Source organism: Bufo bufo, chromosome 2 (assembly GCF_905171765.1).
Source record: "Bufo bufo chromosome 2, aBufBuf1.1, whole genome shotgun sequence".
Taxonomy (NCBI): Eukaryota; Metazoa; Chordata; class Amphibia; order Anura; family Bufonidae; genus Bufo; species Bufo bufo.
In genome coordinates, this window is record NC_053390.1 from 618,536,427 (window position 1) to 618,555,483 (window position 19,057).

At 42.4% G+C, this 19,057-nt stretch overlaps 1 long non-coding RNA gene across 1 annotated transcript in view; it reads left to right on the forward strand.

Annotated features, from left to right (window-relative positions):
- The first annotated feature begins 8,219 nt into the window (after positions 1-8,219).
- LOC120989967 overlaps positions 8,220-19,057 on the forward strand; it is a 37,734-nt gene continuing 26,896 nt past the window's right edge. The window contains exon 1 of the long non-coding RNA XR_005776346.1: positions 8,220-8,232. This is a non-coding gene — a long non-coding RNA (uncharacterized LOC120989967). The remainder of the gene's footprint in view (positions 8,233-19,057) is intronic.

Sequence of the window (19,057 nt, forward strand, 5' to 3'; positions counted from 1 at the left end):
TGTGTGAATCATCAATTGAACTGTTGGACTTGTTGCATTAACCACCTCAGCCCCCAGTGCTTAAACACCCTGAAAGACCAGGCCACTTTTTACACTTCTGACCTACATTACTTTCACCGTTTATTGCTCGGTCATGCAACTTACCACCCAAATGAATTTTACCTCCTTTTCTTCTCACTAATAGAGCTTTCATTTGGTGGTATTTCATTGCTGCTGACATTTTTACTTTTTTTGTTATTAATCGAAATTTAACGATTTTTTTGCAAAAAAATGACATTTTTCACTTTCAGTTGTAAAATTTTGCAAAAAAAACGACATCCATATAGAAATTTTGCTCTAAATTTATAGTTCTACATGTCTTTGATAAAAAAAAAATGTTTGGGTAAAAAAAAAATGGTTTGGGTAAAAGTTATAGCGTTTACAAACTATGGTACAAAAATGTGAATTTCCGCTTTTTGAAGCAGCTCTGACTTTCTGAGCACCTGTCATGTTTCCTGAGGTTCTACAATGCCCAGACAGTACAAACACCCCACAAATGACCCCATTTCTGAAAGTACACACCCTAAGGTATTCGCTGATGGGCATAGTGAGTTCATAGAACTTTTTATTTTTTGTCACAAGTTAGCGGAAAATGATGATTTTTTTTTTTTTTTTTTTTTCCTTACAAAGTCTCATATTCCACTAACTTGTGACAAAAAATAAAAACTTCTATGAACTCACTATGCCCATCAGCGAATACCTTGGGGTCTCTTCTTTCCAAAATGGGGTCACTTGTGGGGTAGTTATACTGCCCTGGCATTCTAGGGGCCCAAATGTGTGGTAAGGAGTTTGAAATCAAATTCTGTAAAAAATGACCTGTGAAATCCGAAAGGTGCTCTTTGGAATATGGGCCCCTTTGCCCACCTAGGCTGCAAAAAAGTGTCACACATCTGGTATCTCCGTACTCAGGAGAAGGTGGGGAATGTGTTTTGGGGTGTCATTTTATATATACCCATGCTGGGTGAGAGAAATATCTTGGCAAAAGACAACTTTTCCCATTTTTTTATACAAAGTTGTCATTTGACCAAGATATTTATCTCACCCAGCATGGGTATATGTAAAAAGACACCCCAAAACACATTCCTCAACTTCTCCTGAGTACGGGGATACCAGATGTGTGACACTTTTTTGCAGCCTAGGTGGGCAAAGGGGCCCATATTCCAAAGAGCACCTTTCGGATTTCACTCCTCATTTTTTCCTGAATTTGATTTCAAACTACTTACCACACATTTGGGCCCCTAGAATACCAGGGCAGTATAACTACCCCACAAGTGACCCCATTTTGGAAAGAAGACACCCCAAGGTATTCCGTGAGGGGCATGGCGAGTTCCTAGAATTTTTTATTTTTTGTCACAAGTTAGTGGAAAATGATGATTTTTTTTTTTTTTTTTTTTTTTTTCATACAAAGTCTCATATTCCACAAACTTGTGACAAAAAATAAAAACTTCCATGAACTCACTATGCCCATCAGCGAATACCTTGGGGTCTCTTCTTTCCAAAATGGGGTCACTTGTGGGGTAGTTATACTGCCCTGGCATTCTAGGGGCCCAAATGTGTGGTAAGTAGGTAAATGACCTGTGAAATCCGAAAGGTGCTCTTTGGAATGTGGGCCCCTTTGCCCACCTAGGCTGCAAAAAAGTGTCACACATCTGGTATCTCTGTATTCAGGAGAAGTTGAGGAATGTGTTTTGGGGTGTCTTTTTACATATACCCATGCTGGGTGAGATAAATATCTTGGTCAAATGCCAACTTTGTATAAAAAAATGGGAAAAGTTGTCTTTTGCCAAGATATTTCTCTCACCCAGCATGGGTATATGTAAAATGACACCCCAAAACACATTCCCCAACTTCTCCCGATTACGGAGATACCAGATGTGTGACACTTTTTTGCAGCCGAGGTGGGCAAAGGGGCCCATATTCAAAAGAGCACCTTTCGGATTTCACAGGTCATTTTTTACAGAATTTGATTTCAAACTACTTACCACACATTTGGGCCCCTAGAATGCCAGGGCAGTATAACTACCCCACAAGTGACCCCATTTTGGAAAGAAGAGACCCCAAGGTATTCGCTGATGGGCAAAGTGAGTTCATGGAAGTTTTTATTTTTTGTCACAAGTTAGTGGAATATGAGACTTTGTATGAAAAAAAAAAAAAAAAAATAAGCATTTTCCACTAACTTGTGACAAAAAATAAAAAATTCTAGGAACTCGCCATGCCCCTCACGGAATACCTTGGGGTGTCTTCTTTCCAAAATGGGGTCACTTGTGGGGTAGTTATACTGCCCTGGCATTTTCCAGGGGCCCTAATGTGTGGTAAGTAGGTAAATGACCTGTGAAATCCTAAAGGTGCTCTTTGGAATATGGGCCCCTTTGCCCACCTAGGCTGCAAAAAAGTGTCACACATGTGGTATCGCCGTATTCAGGAGAAGTTGGGGAATGTGTTTTGGGGTGTCATTTTACATATACCCATGCTGGGTGAGAGAAATATCTTGGCAAAAGACAACTTTTCCCATTTTTTTATACAAAGTTGGCATTTGACCAAGATATTTCTCTCACCCAGCATGGGTATATGTAAAATGACACCCCAAAACACATTCCCCAACTTCTCCTGAGTACGGCGATACCAGATGTGTGACACTTTTTTGCAGCCTAGATGCGCAAAGGTGCCCAAATTCCTTTTAGGAGGGCATTTTTAGACATTTGGATACCAGACTTCTTCTCACGCTTTGGGGCCCCTAGAATGCCAGGGCAGTATAAATACCCCACATGTGACCCCATTTTGGAAAGAAGACACCCCAAGGTATTCAATGAGGGGCATGGCGAGTTCATAGAATTTTTTTTTTTTTGCCACAAGTTAGCGGAAATTGATATTTTTAATTTTTTTCTCACAAAGTCTCCCGTTCCGCTAACTTGGGACAAAAATTTCAATCTTTCATGGACTCAATATGCCCCTCACGGAATACCTGGGGGTGTCTTCTTTCCGAAATGGGGTCACATGTGGGGTATTTATACTGCCCTGGCATTCTAGGGGCCCTAAAGCGTGAGAAGAAGTCTGGAATATAAATGTCTAAAAAATTTTACGCATTTGGATTCCGTGAGGGGTATGGTGAGTTCATGTGAGATTTTATTTTTTGACACAAGTTAGTGGAATATGAGACTTTGTAAGAAAAAAAAAAAAAATTCTGCTAACTTGGGCCAAAAAAATATCTGAATGGAGCCTTACAGAGGGGTGATAAATGACAGGGGGGTGATAAATGACAGGGGGGTGATCAATGACAGGGGGGTGATCAATGACAGGGGGGTGATCAATGACAGGGGGGTGATCAGGGAGTCTATATGGGGTGATAACCACAGTCATTGATCACGCCCGTGTAAGGCTTCATTCAGACGTCCGGATGCGTTTTGCGGATCCGATCCATCTATCAGTGCATCCGTAAAAATCATGCGGACATCTGAATGGAGCTTTACAGGGGGGTAATCAATGACAGGGGGGTGATCAATGACAGGGGGGTGATCAGGGAGTCTATATGGGGTGATCACCACAGTCATTGATCATGCCCCTGTAAGGCTTCATTCAGACGTCCGGATGCGTTTTGCGGATCCGATCCATCTATCAGTGCATCCGTAAAAATCATGCGGACATCTGAATGGAGCTTTACAGGGGGGTAATCAATGACAGGGGGGTGATCAATGACAGGGGGGTGATCAGGGAGTCTATATGGGGTGATCACCACAGTCATTGATCATGCCCCTGTAAGGCTTCATTCAGACGACCGGATGCGTTTTGCGGATCCGATCCATGTATCAGTGCATCCGTAAAAATCATGCGGACATCTGAATGGAGCTTTACAGGGGGGTGATCAGGGAGTCTATATGGGGTGATCACCACAGTCATTGATCATGCCCCTGTAAGGCTTCATTCAGACGTCCGGATGCGTTTTGCGGATCCGATCCATCTATCAGTGCATCCGTAAAAATCATGCGGACATCTGAATGGAGCTTTACAGGGGGGTAATCAATGACAGGGGGGTAATCAATGACAGGGGGGTGATCAGGGAGTCTATATGGGGTGATCACCACAGTCATTGATCATGCCCCTGTAAGGCTTCATTCAGACGTCCGGATGCGTTTTGCGGATCTGATCCATCTATCAGTGCATCCGTAAAAATCATGCGGACATCTGAATGGAGCTTTACAGGGGGGTAATCAATGACAGGGGGGTGATCACCACAGTCATTGATCATGCCCCTGTAAGGCTTCATTCAGACGACCGGATGCGTTTTGCGGATCCGATCCATGTATCAGTGCATCCGTAAAAATCATGCGGACATCTGAATGGAGCTTTACAGGGGGGTAATCAATGACAGGGGGGTAATCAATGACAGGGGGGTGATCAGGGAGTCTATATGGGGTGATAACCACAGTCATTGATCATGCCCCTGTAAGGCTTCATTCAGACGTCCGGATGCGTTTTGCGGATCCGATCCATCTATCAGTGGATCCGTAAAAATCATGCGGACGTCTGAATGGAGCTTTACAGGGGGTTGATCAATGACAGGGGGGTAATCAATGACAGGGGGGTGATCAGGGAGTCTATATGGGGTGATCAGGGGTGATTAGGGGTGATCAGGGGCTAATAAGGGGTTAATAAGTGATGGGGGGGGGGTGTAGTGTAGTGTAGTGGTGCTTGGTGCTACTTTACTGAGCTACCTGTGTCCTCTGGTGGTCGATCCAAACAAAGGGGACCACCAGAGGACCAGGTAGCAGGTATATTAGACGCTGTTATCAAAACAGCGTCTAATATACCTGTTAGGGGTTAAAAAAAACACATCTCCAGCCTGCCAGCGAACGATCGCCGCTGGCAGGCTGGAGATCAACTCTCTTACCTTCCGTTCCTGTGAGCGCGCGCGCCTGTGTGCGCGCGTTCACAGGAAATCTCGCGTCTCGCGAGATGACGCGTATATGCGTGACTGTGCGCAGCGCTGCCACCTCCGGAACGCGATCCTGCGTTAGGCGGTCCGGAGGTGGTTAAACCTGGCCTCATCATTGACTCACAGTTTGGGGGATCCTGCCTTTCCCTTCAAACCCTAACACCATCAGGGGCACTTCGAACTACCATCAGGCAGGAGAATTCCCAAAGCCAGGGAGTGCGCCGAAGAGAAGATAGGTGCGACCTTCTCATAGCTGCATGAGCCAGGGAGCGACATAGTGAGGACTATTTCCATGATTACAACTAGTCCCATGTTCTCTGCCTCCTTGAAGCTTGCTGCACATGTACATCAGTGGCATTGCAAACATATTTCAAGTCTGGTCCTCAGCTTGTTGAGGTGCATGCGCCAGCACACAGTCAAACTGCGCAGGTGCAATAATGATAATGACAAACTTCCTTATCAAACTCACCCAAACCTATCTCACATTCAAAGAACTGCAAACACTAAACTGAGAAGAACAGGGAAAGAATAAATCCAAAATGATCATAAATATATAAGGCAGAAAAAAAATAAGACTGGTAACATGAAGTAATGAGAATTATTGCTATTAGAGGCACAAAGGTTGAGGAGTACTAGCTTGTGAAGGACGTTACAACTGCATCTAAGTCACTAGCAATAGCATATAAAATCTGTGAAGAACACAACTGCTTTCTGTTTTTATAAGACTGGTGTGAATTCCTTCTATTTTTCATATACTCTTTACAAAGAAATTTGTAAAGCTAAAGACTACTACTTGTATTTGCTCAGGCAAATTACTAAAAGCTGGATTTTGTTTCAACTCTAATTCTTTTTAGATAAACATGGAATTTTAGACATGTATGGGGATTGGAGAAGGGAATGCTAGGAGTGTAATAAATAGCTAAGGGCTCTTTCACACTTGCGTTGTCCGGATCCGGCATGTACTCCACTTGCCGGAATTACACTCCGGATCCGGAAAAACGCAAGTGTACTGAAAGCATTTGAAGACGGAACCGTCTTCCAAATGCTTTCAGTGTTACTATGGCACCCAGGACGCTATTAAAGTCCTGGTTGCCATAGTAGGAGCGGGGAGCGGGGGAGCGGTATACTTACAGTCCCTGCGGCTCCCGGGGCGCTCCAGAGTGACGTCAGAGCGCCCCATGCGCATGGATGACGTGTCCAATGCGATCACATGATCCATGCGCTTGGGGCGCCCTGACGTCACTCTGGAGCGCCCCGGGAGCCGCACGGACGGTAAGTATGCTGCTCCCCCGCTCCCCGCTACACTTTACCATGGCTGCCAGGACTTTAGCGTCCCGGCAGCCATGGTAACCATTCAGAAAAAGCTAAATGTCGGCTCCGGCAATGCGCCGAAACGACGTTTAGCTTAAGGCCGGATCCGGATCAATGCCTTTCAATGGGCATTAATTCCGGATCCAGCATTGCGGCAAGTGTTCCGGATTTTTGGCCGGAGCAAAAAGCGCAGCATGCTGCAGTATTTTCTCCGGCCAAAAAACGTTCCGTTCCGGAACTGAAGACATCCTGATGCATCCTGAACGGATTTCACTCCTTTCAGAATGCATGGGGATAATCCTGATCAGGATTCTTCCGGCATAGAGCCCCGACGACGGAACTCTATGCCGGAAGACAAGAACGCAGGTGTGAAAGAGCCCTTAATCATTTTTTTGGAGTACTCATCATGGTTTCCAGTGCAGTAGTGATGATGTCACCGGCTACTCCACATGATGACTACAGTTGGCATGTCATCTCTGCAGCGTTGGAAAGATAAGTTGGAGAATCAGAGGGGTAGTGCTGGAAGAATGAAGGATCTTGCAGGTGAGTATAGTTTCATTTATATTTTAAACTATTCCTGACATTCAGAATTGTATTTATTTTTTTGGGGGGGAAGGGGCTGGAAAACCCCTTTAATATTTTTGTTTCTATTTAATGGAAAATAAGGCCATGGTTTCTGTGAAATGCCTAAACTATGAAGACTTTTATATTATGAAATAATGAAAAGAAGATTTTAAGATTCAATGATATCATTAACTACATTTAGAATTTTTATTATATCTTCAAATGTAGTAAACTGGTCCCAATGCTATTTCTACAGAAAATGATTTCTATGAGGTACTTCTTAAAACTGCTGTTGTTGCAAAGCACTGAATCAAAAGCAACAGGGATTCAAGAACTCAGTCTGAACTGACAGGCTTATGTTTTACACTAGTCAGAACTGTCAAAAAACACTGGAACTATGTTCATGTACTGTATCCCAAACAATATGCTACAGTAAAAACAGATTGCTGTGTTCTAAAATGGTCTGGAAGAACAGATAACCACCCACATATTTTCATTGTCACAATTTTCGACTGATATTCTTATCTAATACTGTGCATTTATTATGCATAACATATGTGATTATATACATTGATTAATAAAGTCTTCCTTTGTATTTACATGTGTAGCATATGGAAGTATATGTAGTACCCCAAAAATGGGGGTACAACCATTGTACATAGTTTGTTGTGTATTTTATTATGTATTGTTATGTATTTTGCATGTTTTGGCACTTTGCACCAGTGAGGATATGGATGGCAAGGGTTAACCAGGACCAGGGCTAACCACCTTGTTCCTCCCCTCTTGGTAAGAGTGGGCTGGCCATGCTTAATGTCAGGAGGGGGAGTTCCTGTTGAGACAGAGTGGAGAGGAAGCACACGTCTGAGCTCCTGCTCCTAAAGAGGATTCTCCAAAGTAAATTATAGTTATAGACTGCCTCAAGTAAATCCTTGAGAAGACAGCAGAGTGAATGTTACAGTACATCCAGCATTTGAAGACAGTGCTGTGAGTTAAGGGACTACGGCTACGACACCCATGACTCAGAACATTACCAGGCCAGTATAACCTACCGTAAGTGATACATTACAGCCATCCAACCTGCCTTCATAATACTTACTGTTGCCAGAGAAGATTGCATTCAAAATCTGATGTTAGTAAATGTATTTGAAGTTCCATGCTGCACTTAGTAAAAAAAAAACTTGTTACATTCAATTCTGGCCTCATTCTTCAATACTACATTTCCGCTTCACCAATCCCCAGGGTGCAACGGTCTAGAGCATGGGAGTGGTAGTGGCCCTGTTGAAGTTCAGTTTCACAACAACTGGAATCCCAGAGGTTGCTGGTGCTTGCTTTATGGCATTGGGGTCCTGGTTTTGATTCCAACCTAAGGCAACATCTGCATGGAATGTGTATATTCTTCCTGTATTTGCATGGGCTCTCTCCAGTTTCATCCCATGCTCTCATAAAATATTGATAGGTAAAAGTTTTTTTTTAGGGCACACAATGCGCTCTGCAAACCCAACTTAATTACTCAAATCTTGCTCGTGGAAGAAAGTTTCTAATATATTTACTGAGTTGAAGTTGTGTGGATCAACCACTTGGGAACCCGGTAACCAACCATGTCCTTAGCGCTTTCACAGATGAGGTGAATTAAGGAGCTCAGTAGTTTGCTTATGTGCCAGTGAGAGGAATATTTCTGGCTACTAGCATATGACGTAAATGTTGAGATGGGAAAACTCCTTGAACTGTCACTCAAAAAGTGATCTGAACTGGATAGCCCCTTTATCTAAAGCAAGTTTCCCCAACAAACATATGATTGTCACTAGTCTGGATGCTGAAACTCCAGCAGTCATGAGCAGATTTCGTATTATATGCGTTTATTCAAATTAATTGGTGGTTATGTAACACCAGGTACGTAAGTGTTGAGGCTACCATAGTGGAAGATGCTATTTGTAGCAGTTCTCTGCTCTGGCTAAAAGAGAGGGGATATGCATAAGGTCATATAGTTATGGGTTGGTCATTTGGATCAATAACTTTAAAGAGAGTATAGGTTGACATGTTTTTTCTTTGGGGACAACCATTTCTAAAAATGCTCTTGGCAGTATGTCCATACTGAGCTTTATGTTCACGCTTATGTGAATAAATCCATGAAGCAAACATATATTTGTGAATTCATATTTCTTTAGATTTCTACTGTTTTGTACAATCTAGATAATATATATACTTCTCCCACACTGTAGAAGAGGTCTTTAGTTGTGCTCCTATGGCTTTGATCAATAACAGAACCCACAAGCAGAGCGTGTCCTTTCATCACTGAACTAAGCAGATACACATAATCAGCATTTGATCTTCAGAAGCTTCTTCAATTGATGTTGCTCTTGCTCCACACACAGTGACTTTCTTAACAGCTTTCCACTGCTTCATGCATTTCATGGATTTTCTAATTTTAGGCAGTTCAGAAATGTAATTGTGTTATTACCCGCCTGCTGTGTGCTGAATGTTACTGTAAGACATCTCTATTAGAACATAACTACTGTATATAATCAGAAATATCTAAAAATATTTGTCATGTATTCGCATTTGGTATGTCACATGCAATTGGTCTTACCTACATAAAGGTTACCTACAAGTGTTATGTAATACTGTTAAATAAGCTTCATAAACGCCTGAATTCTGTAGTGGTTGAGTTTTTTACCTAGGTGCACTTAAAGCAGGTAGGATGTCAAAGCGTTAGTACCATCAGTGAGCTACCTGATTACATTGATGGGTAAATGGTTATCTGTAGGCTTTTCTTTCCTAAGAACCCTTGTAATGTGACCGTGCATAAATTGCAAAAGTCAACTGTGCGTTAAAATTGTGATCATTTTGTACAATCTCCTTTTATCTTGCTTTTAAGCAAGTATTTTACTGTGAATTCTGCCAATACTAAGCAAACATTATTGAGCCCATTATATTTGAAGTTCCATGCTGCACTTGGTTTAAAAAACCTTGTTACATACAATTCTGGCCTCATTCTTCAATACTACATTTCCGCTTCACCAATCCCCAGGGAGCAATGGTCTGAAGGAGTACACCATGACACAACACTGCTTCAGGGCCACTACCACTCCCATTCTTTACACCGGTTACTCCAGGGCTCGCTGCATGCAATTGCCTGGGAGGAGCCTATCCAAAGCATGGGAGTGGTAGTGGCCCTGTTGAAGTTCAGTTTCACAACAACTGGAATCCCAGAGGTTGCTGGTGCTTGCTTTATGGCATTGGGGTCCTGGTTTTGATTCCAACCTAAGGCAACATCTGCATGGAATGTGTATATTCTTCCTGTATTTGCATGGGCTCTCTCCAGTTTCATCCCATACTCTGATAAAATATTGATAAGTAAAAGTTTTTTTTAGGGCACACAATGCGCCCTGCAAACCCAAATTAATTACTCATATCTTGCTTGTGGAAGAAAGTTTCTAATATATTTACTGAGTTGAAGTTGTGTGGCTCAACCACTCGGGAACCCGGTAACCAACCATGTCCTTAGCGCTTTCACAGATGAGGTGAATTAAGGAGCTCAGTAGTTAGGCTACTAGCATATGACGTAACTACATTGATGGGTAAATGCATATCTGTAGGCTTTTCTTTCCTAAGAACCCTTGTAATGTGACCGTGCATAAAATTGTGATCATTTTGCACAATCTCCTTTTATCTTGCCTTTAAACAAGTATGTTACTGTGAATTCTGCCAATACTAAGCAAACATTATTGAGCCCACTGAAAACAGCGTTTACAATGATCAAAAAAGCTGTATTTTCATCATCTGGAAAAATAGGGGAGATTTATCATCTGCCTATGCCAATGTTTTGGTATAAAAAAGTTGCAAACCTTATGTCTGCAACTTTTAAATACCTGTAACAGAATTTACAGCAATTGCCATTTCTGTTCCGCCCCTGACGCTATCTGAAAAGGGGAAGTGGCGAGGGTGGGGAGCAGCCAGGGTCAGTTGGTCTACTACACTCATCATTTGCTCCAGTTTTCAGATGCAAATAAAGACAGAAATCTATTGGCTGAGAGTGTCAGATGTTATCATATCAGAGTGAGGGCTTAGTCCATATATAATGTTTGCATCTATTGTGTTAGCACATTATTTTCCATGATTTTTTTCCTTTATAAAATGTTGCCATCTACATCCGCATATTTAGTTATCATATTGTGCAGGATGTTTTGTATGATTTTTGATAAATTTATATTCTTGAAGGAGTAGCACCTTCAGGTTTGAATGTGCTTCTATCTTGTAGCATTCTTGTGCACTTTTTGCCCTGCCTATCCCACAGGCAACCTTGATTAGGGTGGTACATATAGCTATGTGTGCTCCTCCTCATTAGTTGCTGATGCACACAAAGGTAACTAGGAGCAGCACACTATATGTGCAGGGTCTGCTCTCCTGAATGTAGACGCCCAACAGCATAGATAGGTTTAGCGTAGGACCTGCCTCACTGAGACAACCTTGGGGGGCGGGGGTAGGTGGGCACAGATGTATTTTGATCAAAATAAATTGTCTGAGAGTCTCAGATTTTATTATTAGAGTGAGGGCTTAGTCATATATAATGTTTGCATCTATTGTGCATTATTTTCTGTTATTTTAACATTATTGGGCCCACTGAAAGCAACATTTACCATGCCCAAAAAAAGCTGTATTTTAATCATCTGGAAAAATAGGGAAGATTTATTATCTGCCTGTGCCAATTTTTTTGTATAAAAAAGTTGCAAACCTCTTGTCTGCAACTTTTAAACACCACTTGTGACAGAATATGCGGCAATTGCCGTTTCTGTGCGGCTCCTGCCACTTTCTGAAAAGGGGGAGTGGCGAGGGTGGGGAATAGCCAGGGTTAGTCGATCTGCAACATTTATCATTTGCTCGAGTTTTCAGACGTAAATAAATACAGAAACCTACAGTAGCGCTGAGCTTCCATAGATTTCATTCTGGCACACAGACTGCCAGAAGAAGCACCTAATTTATAATGAGGCTTGCACCTCTTCATATGTTAGGGTAGTTTCACAGCCTGTGGATCTCTCTGCATTCCGTAATGTCAAGATAAATTTTCATAAGCTTCTGCTTGTTTGCTTCCCTATATGTTATGCGTTGGCACTCTCACTTTTTGTCAGTTTGATTAATATACAGTTGCAATAAAAAGTATGTGAACCCTTTAGAATGATATGGATTTCTGCACAAATTGGTCATAAAATGTGATCTGGTCTTCATCGAAGTCACAACAATAGACAATCACAGTCTGCTTAAACTAATAACACACAAAGAATTAAATGTTACCATGTTTTTATTGAACACACCATGTAAACATTCACAGTGCAGGTGGAAAAAGTATGTGAACCCTTGGATTTAATAACTGGTTGAACCTCCTTTGGCAGCAATAACTTCAACCAAACGTTTCCTGTAGTTGCAGATCAGACGTGCACAACGGTCAGGAGTAATTCTTGACCATTCCTCTTTAGAGAACTGTCTCAGTTCAGCAATATTCTTGGGATGTCTGGTGTGAATCACTTTCTTGAGGTCATGCCACAGCATCTCAATCGGGTTGAGGTCAGGACTCTGACTGGGCCACTCCAGAAGGCGTATTTTCTTCTGTTTAAGCCATTCTGTTAATTTACTTCTATGCTTTGGGTCGTTGTCCTGTTGCAACACCCATCTTCTGTTGAGCTTCAGCTGGTGGACAGATGGCCTTAAGTTCTCCTGCAAAATGTCTTGATAAACTTGGGAATTCATTTTTCCTTCGATGATAGCAATCCGTCCAGGCCCTGACGCAGTAAAGCAGCCCCAATCCATGATGCCCCCACCACCATACTTCACAGTTGGGATGAGGTTTTGATGTTGGTGTGCTGTACCTTTTTTTTCTCCACACATAGTGTTGGGTGTTTCTTCCAAACAACTCAACTTTGGTTTCATCTGTCCACAGAATATTTTGCCATTACTGCTGTGGAACATCCAGGTGCTCTTGTGTAAACTGTAAACGTGCAGCAATGTTAATGTTTTTTTTTGGACAGCAGTGGCTTCCTCTGTGGTATCCTCCCATGAAATCAATTCTTGCGTATCGTAGATTCGCTAACAGGGATGTTAGCATATGCCAGAGACTTTTGTAAGTCTTTAACTGACACTCAAGGATTCTTCTTCATCTCATTGAGCAGTCTGCGTTGTCTCTTGCAGTCATCTTTACAGGACGGCCACTCCTAGGGAGAGTAGCAGCAATGCTGAACTTTCTCCATTTATAGACAATTTGTTTTACTGTGGACTAAAGAACAGCAAGGCTTTTGGAGATACTTTTATAACCCTTTCCAGCTTTATGCAAGTCAACAATTCTTAATCGTAGGTCTTCTCAGAGCTCTTTTGTGCGAGGCATCATTCACATCAGGCATTGCTTCTTGTGAAAAGCAAACTCAGAACTGGTGTGTGTTTTTTATAGGGCAGGGCAGCTGTAACCAACACCTCCAATCTCATCTCATCGATTGGACTCCAGTTGGCTGACACCTCACTCCAATTAGCTCTTGGAGATGTCATTAGTCTAGGGGTTCACATACTTTTTCCACCTGCACCGTGAATGTTTACATGGCGTGTTCAATAAAAACAAGGTAACATTTAATTCTTTGTGTATTATTAGTTTAAGCAGACTGTGATTGTCTATTGTTGTGACTTAGATGAAGATCAGATCACATTTTATGACCAATTTGTGCAGAAATCCATATCATTCCAAAGGGTTCACATACTTTTTATTGCAACTGTATAATATAATAAACTCATCAATTCTTTAATACAGATTTATTAACCACTTAAGGACCACAGGTTTATACCCCCCTAGTGACCAGGCCCTTTTTTCCTAATCGGCACTTCACAACTTTAACGGTTTATTGCTCGGTCATGCAACTTACCACCCAAATTAATTTTACCTCCTTTTCTTCTCACTAATAGAGCTTTCATTTTGTGGTATTTCATTGCTGCTGACATTTTTACTTTTTTTGTTATTAATCGAAATTTAACGATTTTTTGTAAAATTTTGCAAAAAAAACGACATCCATATATAAATTTTTCTCTAAATTTATTGTTCTACATGTCTTTGATTAAAAAAAAATGTTTGGGTAAAAAAAAATGGTTTGGGTAACAGTTATAGCGTTTACAAACTATGGTACAAAAAAGTGAATTTCCGTAGAGATGAGCGAATCGAAGCTGACAAAGTGGAATTCGATTAGAATTTCGGGAAAAATGCGATTTGCAACAAATGCTAATTTCCTTGCGCTTTGTGGTAACGAATCGCTAATTTAGTGACTATATGGCAGCTACACATGTGAGGACTGAGGACAAGGGGCAAGGAACTCTGGGAAGACAGGATCACCCAGATTGTTATGCCTGCATGCAGTCAATCAGCATCCAGCCAGCCCTGTGATGTCACAGCTCTATGAATACGTCGGCCATCTTACAGTCAGACATTTTCCAGCGTTCAGAGTGCAGGGACAGACGTGTGAAGGCGCTAGGGACAGCAAGTGGAAAAATGATTGTGGAAAAAAAAAGATAGAAAAAACTATTTATCATTGCAGAGGAAAAAAAAGCAGGCTGGTTTGAGAGCTGCATTTATACAAGCAGGCAAATAACACGAGTTTGTAAGTGTGTAAGTTTGAGTTCAAGTGTGTGTTAGTATTAAGAGTGTGACTTTAGATTACGTGAGGGAGTATCTGTGAGAGCTAAATTATTTGTGTGCATTGCTGAGTGGCTGTGCCTGACTTTATCGAACACTGTGACTTGCTTTTGCTGCCAGGTTTATTGCATAGCAGCTGAGAGTATACTGTGATTGCATTCTTTTTTCTCTTCCTTATCCAGGTTGTTGAACAGGTGAGTAATTAGGGTGAGGCTGTCTAATTAGGAGAAGTTAAAGAGGACCTTTCACTTAAAAAAAAAAATCAAACTAAGACCATAGCTTTACTTACATGCCCCCATGATTTCTTGATCGTTATTTTTCTTTTCATACTGGGCCCCCGTTTGTCCGCTATGCTCCCCGGAATACTTCCCGCCGTTTATGTTAATGAGCTAGCCTCAAATGGGCTGGCTTTAAAAGTTCTTCTCGGCGTGCCTTACATCTTCTCCCTGGCACGGAGCGCATCCAATCAGCGTGCTCCGCTCTTAGCCAGGGAGAAGACGCTCCAGTTCTCGCGAGACTTCAGAGAACTGGAGCGATTTCGTCTATCCGGAGCCGGCGTCATCTTGCATTCCTCGGTGAGCATCGGAGACGGCAGCAGCAGCACCCGGATCCCGTAGGTAAGTTTGTCAAACACCCCTAGACAACGAGCAAAGTTGTTCCTATGTACCCCCCTAGACAAACGAGCATGATGGGGGTTATCCCCCCTCCCCTATGACAACGAGCATGATGGGGGGGATTCACCCCCCCACCCTATGGCAATATTATTGATGGGGGTGATCCCCCCCCTCCCCTATGGCAATACTAATGAAGGGGGTGATCCCCCCCCCTAGACAAACGAGCATGATGGGGGTTATCCCCCCTCCCCTATGACAACGAGCATGATGGGGGGGATTCACCCCCCCACCCTATGGCAATATTATTGATGGGCTTGATCCCCCCCCCTCCCCTATGGCAATACTAATGATGGGGGTGATCCCCCCCCCCTAGACAAACGAGCATGATGGGGGTTATCCCCCCTTCCCTATGACAACGAGCATGATGGGGGGATTCACCCCCCCACCCTATGGCAATATTATTGATGGGGGTGATCCCCCCCTCCCCTATGGCAATACTAATGATGGGGGTGATCCCCCCCCCCTAGACAAACGAGCATGATGGGGGTTATCCCCCCTCCCCTATGACAACGAGCATGATGGGGGGGATTCACCCCCCCCACCCTATGGCAATAATAATGATGGGGGTGATCCCCCACCCTATGGCAATACTAATGATGGGGGTGACCCCCCCCCCAGACAAACGAGCATGATGGGGGTTATCCCCCCTCCCCTATGACAAAGAGCATGATGGGGGGGATTCACCCCCCCACCCTATGGCAATAAAAATGATAAAGGTGATCCCCCCCCACCCTATGGCAATACTAATGATGGGGGTAATCCCCCCCCCTATGGCAATAATAATGATGGGGGTTATCCCCCCCTCCCCTATGACAACGAGCATGATTGGGGGGATTCAACCCCCCCACCCTATGGCAATAATATTGATGGGGGTGATCCCCCCCTCCCCTATGACAACGAGCATGATGGGGGGGATTCAACCCCCCCACCCTATGGCAATAATATTGATAGGGGTGATCCCCCCTCCCCTATGGCAATAATAATGATGGGGGTGATCCCCCCTCCCCTATGGCAATAATAATGATGGGGTTATCCCCCCTCCCCTATGGCAATAATATTGATAGGGGTGATCCCCTCCCCTATGGCAATAATAATGATGGGGGTGATCCCCCCTCCCCTATGGCAATAATATTGATGGGGGTGATCCCCTCCCCACCCCTATGGCAATAATAATAATGGGGGTGATCCCCCCACCCCTATGGCAATAATAATGAGTTATCCCCCCCCACCCTATGGCAATAATATTGATGGGGGTGATCCCCCCTCCCCTATGACAACGAGCATGATGGGGGGGATTCAACCCCCCACCCTATGGCAATAATATTGATGGGGGTGATCCCCTCCCCTATGGCAATAATAATGATGGGGGTGATCCCCCCTCCCCTATGGCAATAATAATGATGGGGTTATCCCCCCTCCCCTATGGCAATAATAATGATGGGGGTTATCCCCCCCTCCCCTATGACAACGAGCATGATGTGGGTGTTCCCCCCCACCCCTATGGCAATAATAATGCTGGGGGTGATCCCCCCACTCCTATGGCAATAATAATGATGGGGGTGATCCCCCCCCACCCTATGGCAATAATAATGATGGGGGTGATCCCCCCCACCCTATGGCAATAATATTGATGGGGGTGATCCCCCCTCCCCAATGACAACGAGCATGATGGGGGTTATACAAACCCCCCCACCCTCCTCTCATAGCACTGCATGGAGGAAGCCATTTAGACTAATTTTTCTTAGTCTGGGACATTACGAAACCCATTCTAGTCTGTGAATTCCCAAAAACTGTCTTCCCGTATGACCATATGTGGATCCATATGTTGATCCACTGATTTTTTTTTTTTTATTTTTTTTTTTTTGATTATTCCTTGGACTTCATCTGAGCGGAGGAAGAGCAGAAAATAGTAAATTTAAAAATTAACTCATTAAAATGGTCAACAGGGTCTTACTTTACTTTGTTTCAATAAACTTGTTTCAGAGAATGGCTACTTGTATTCTTGCTCTACAGTACTTGCAGTGGTAGTAATGGCTGCTTCTGTCCAGACGCTACCATAACTTTTACCGGGTCTTATTGTCAGCCAGCGTGTGGTATAGTGTCATAACTGTGCCGACAGTAAAACCCCAAGACAATTATCCCGGTACCCAAAGCCCAAGGGGTCCGGTGAAGAGCCAGGTTGCCTCCAAGTGTGAAACCATTTTATTTTATTGTTTTGCTCTTGTGGTGGCTGTGAGCTGTTATTAATAGTCTGAAAAGGCACCAAAAACCATGGACCTTCTCACCCTGATAATGTCAACACACAGCCCCTTGGCTGGTTATGAAAACTAGGGGGGACCCCAAGTCCTTTTTTTTTTTTTTTTTTGTATAAAATAAGCCCTGTGGCCCCACCTGTTATCATAATCTGCCATGGTTTACCCTCCTGCTTCTAAAAGCTATTTTCAGACACCCAGACAAGCTGTTCCAACTACTTGTTGATGGAGGAATCTCTTTACTTCTGGTGTCTTTGAAATCTTCACTCCAAGCTGTGTTTACCAGCTTGTAATCATCACTTTAGCCTCTGTCACATTACTGCTGCCTCAGGTTTTACCACTGCAAGTATTTTGTGAGAAAAAAAATATTAGCCATTCATAGTACATTCATAGTAGCCATTTTTGGACAAATTTATTGAAATATACGCTTCACAACCACCGCCCTCTTCCAATCATAAGTTGTGGACATTACTCTACGCCACTGTTGATGGTCATAATATATATCGGACAGTAGAGGCATTGCCCGAAATAGCACCCCCATCGACCATCGCATTACTACTGTTACTCACACCTTATTACATTGAATTATGTACCCTGCAAATGAATAACATAAATGCATTTTTTTATTCATCAAAATAGATCCATAAAACAGGTATAAGAATGTATAGTGACGCATCAAGTATCATCGTTTTTTTTTTATTTGTTTTTTTTAGGATCTCTACACTGTTAGTAATCTATTCATATTTTCCAAATTTAAACCATTTGAAATAGGTAATTATAATACAAAAATTCTTTTTCGGTTATGTCTGTTATAGTAAGCAAAAAATAGTAATGATAATAATAGAAACCCATATACTCATTATTCTTCATTCATTTTTAATATTTCTAATTTTTTTGGTAAGGATTTGCGTTTTACAACCAGACCGGTAAGTTTCAATCCAACGTTCCTCGCTGGAAGAAGAAACATGTTCCGTAAAGTTTTGGATTCGGAAACCCTATCCATGGTTTCAAAAGTTTATTTGGCGGTTCAACTGTTAAACTGTTCTTTGTGTTTATACTTTTTAACACGAATGATGGTAAGTAAATACATTAGGTAAGTATTGAACAAGAAGCGAACGGAAAAATATTCCTTTAAAGAATCGACAATGGAAAAAAGAAGATTATCCCAATTTGTTTGCGCACAAAATTTATTCCCCGTTGGAATACATCTTTTAAGAGTTCTACGTTTTGACGATACCAAGTTTATTTTTACGGACAACATACATGGTAAGTTAACATTTAATTTTCATTATGTACGCACTCAGAATGTATTTACTAATCCCTTTTTTTTTTTCACAGGAATTTGCAAAATGCCTTCAACGTGTTGGGTCAAAAACTGCACATTTGTCCCAGGGCGAATGGTCAATGGCCATGAAATAAAATTACATAGCTTTCCATACAGTAAGGATAGAATTATAGAATGGTTGTCACTGCTAATGCCTTCTGATATTGAGAATGTTAATTATCTAGCAGAAGAAATTTTGGTATTAAAGCAAAAAAGATATAATAAGTATAGATTATGCTCTTTACATTTTGCTCCTAATAATTTCATTGTCAATGTTGGTGGCCGTGCACTTTGTGACAGTGC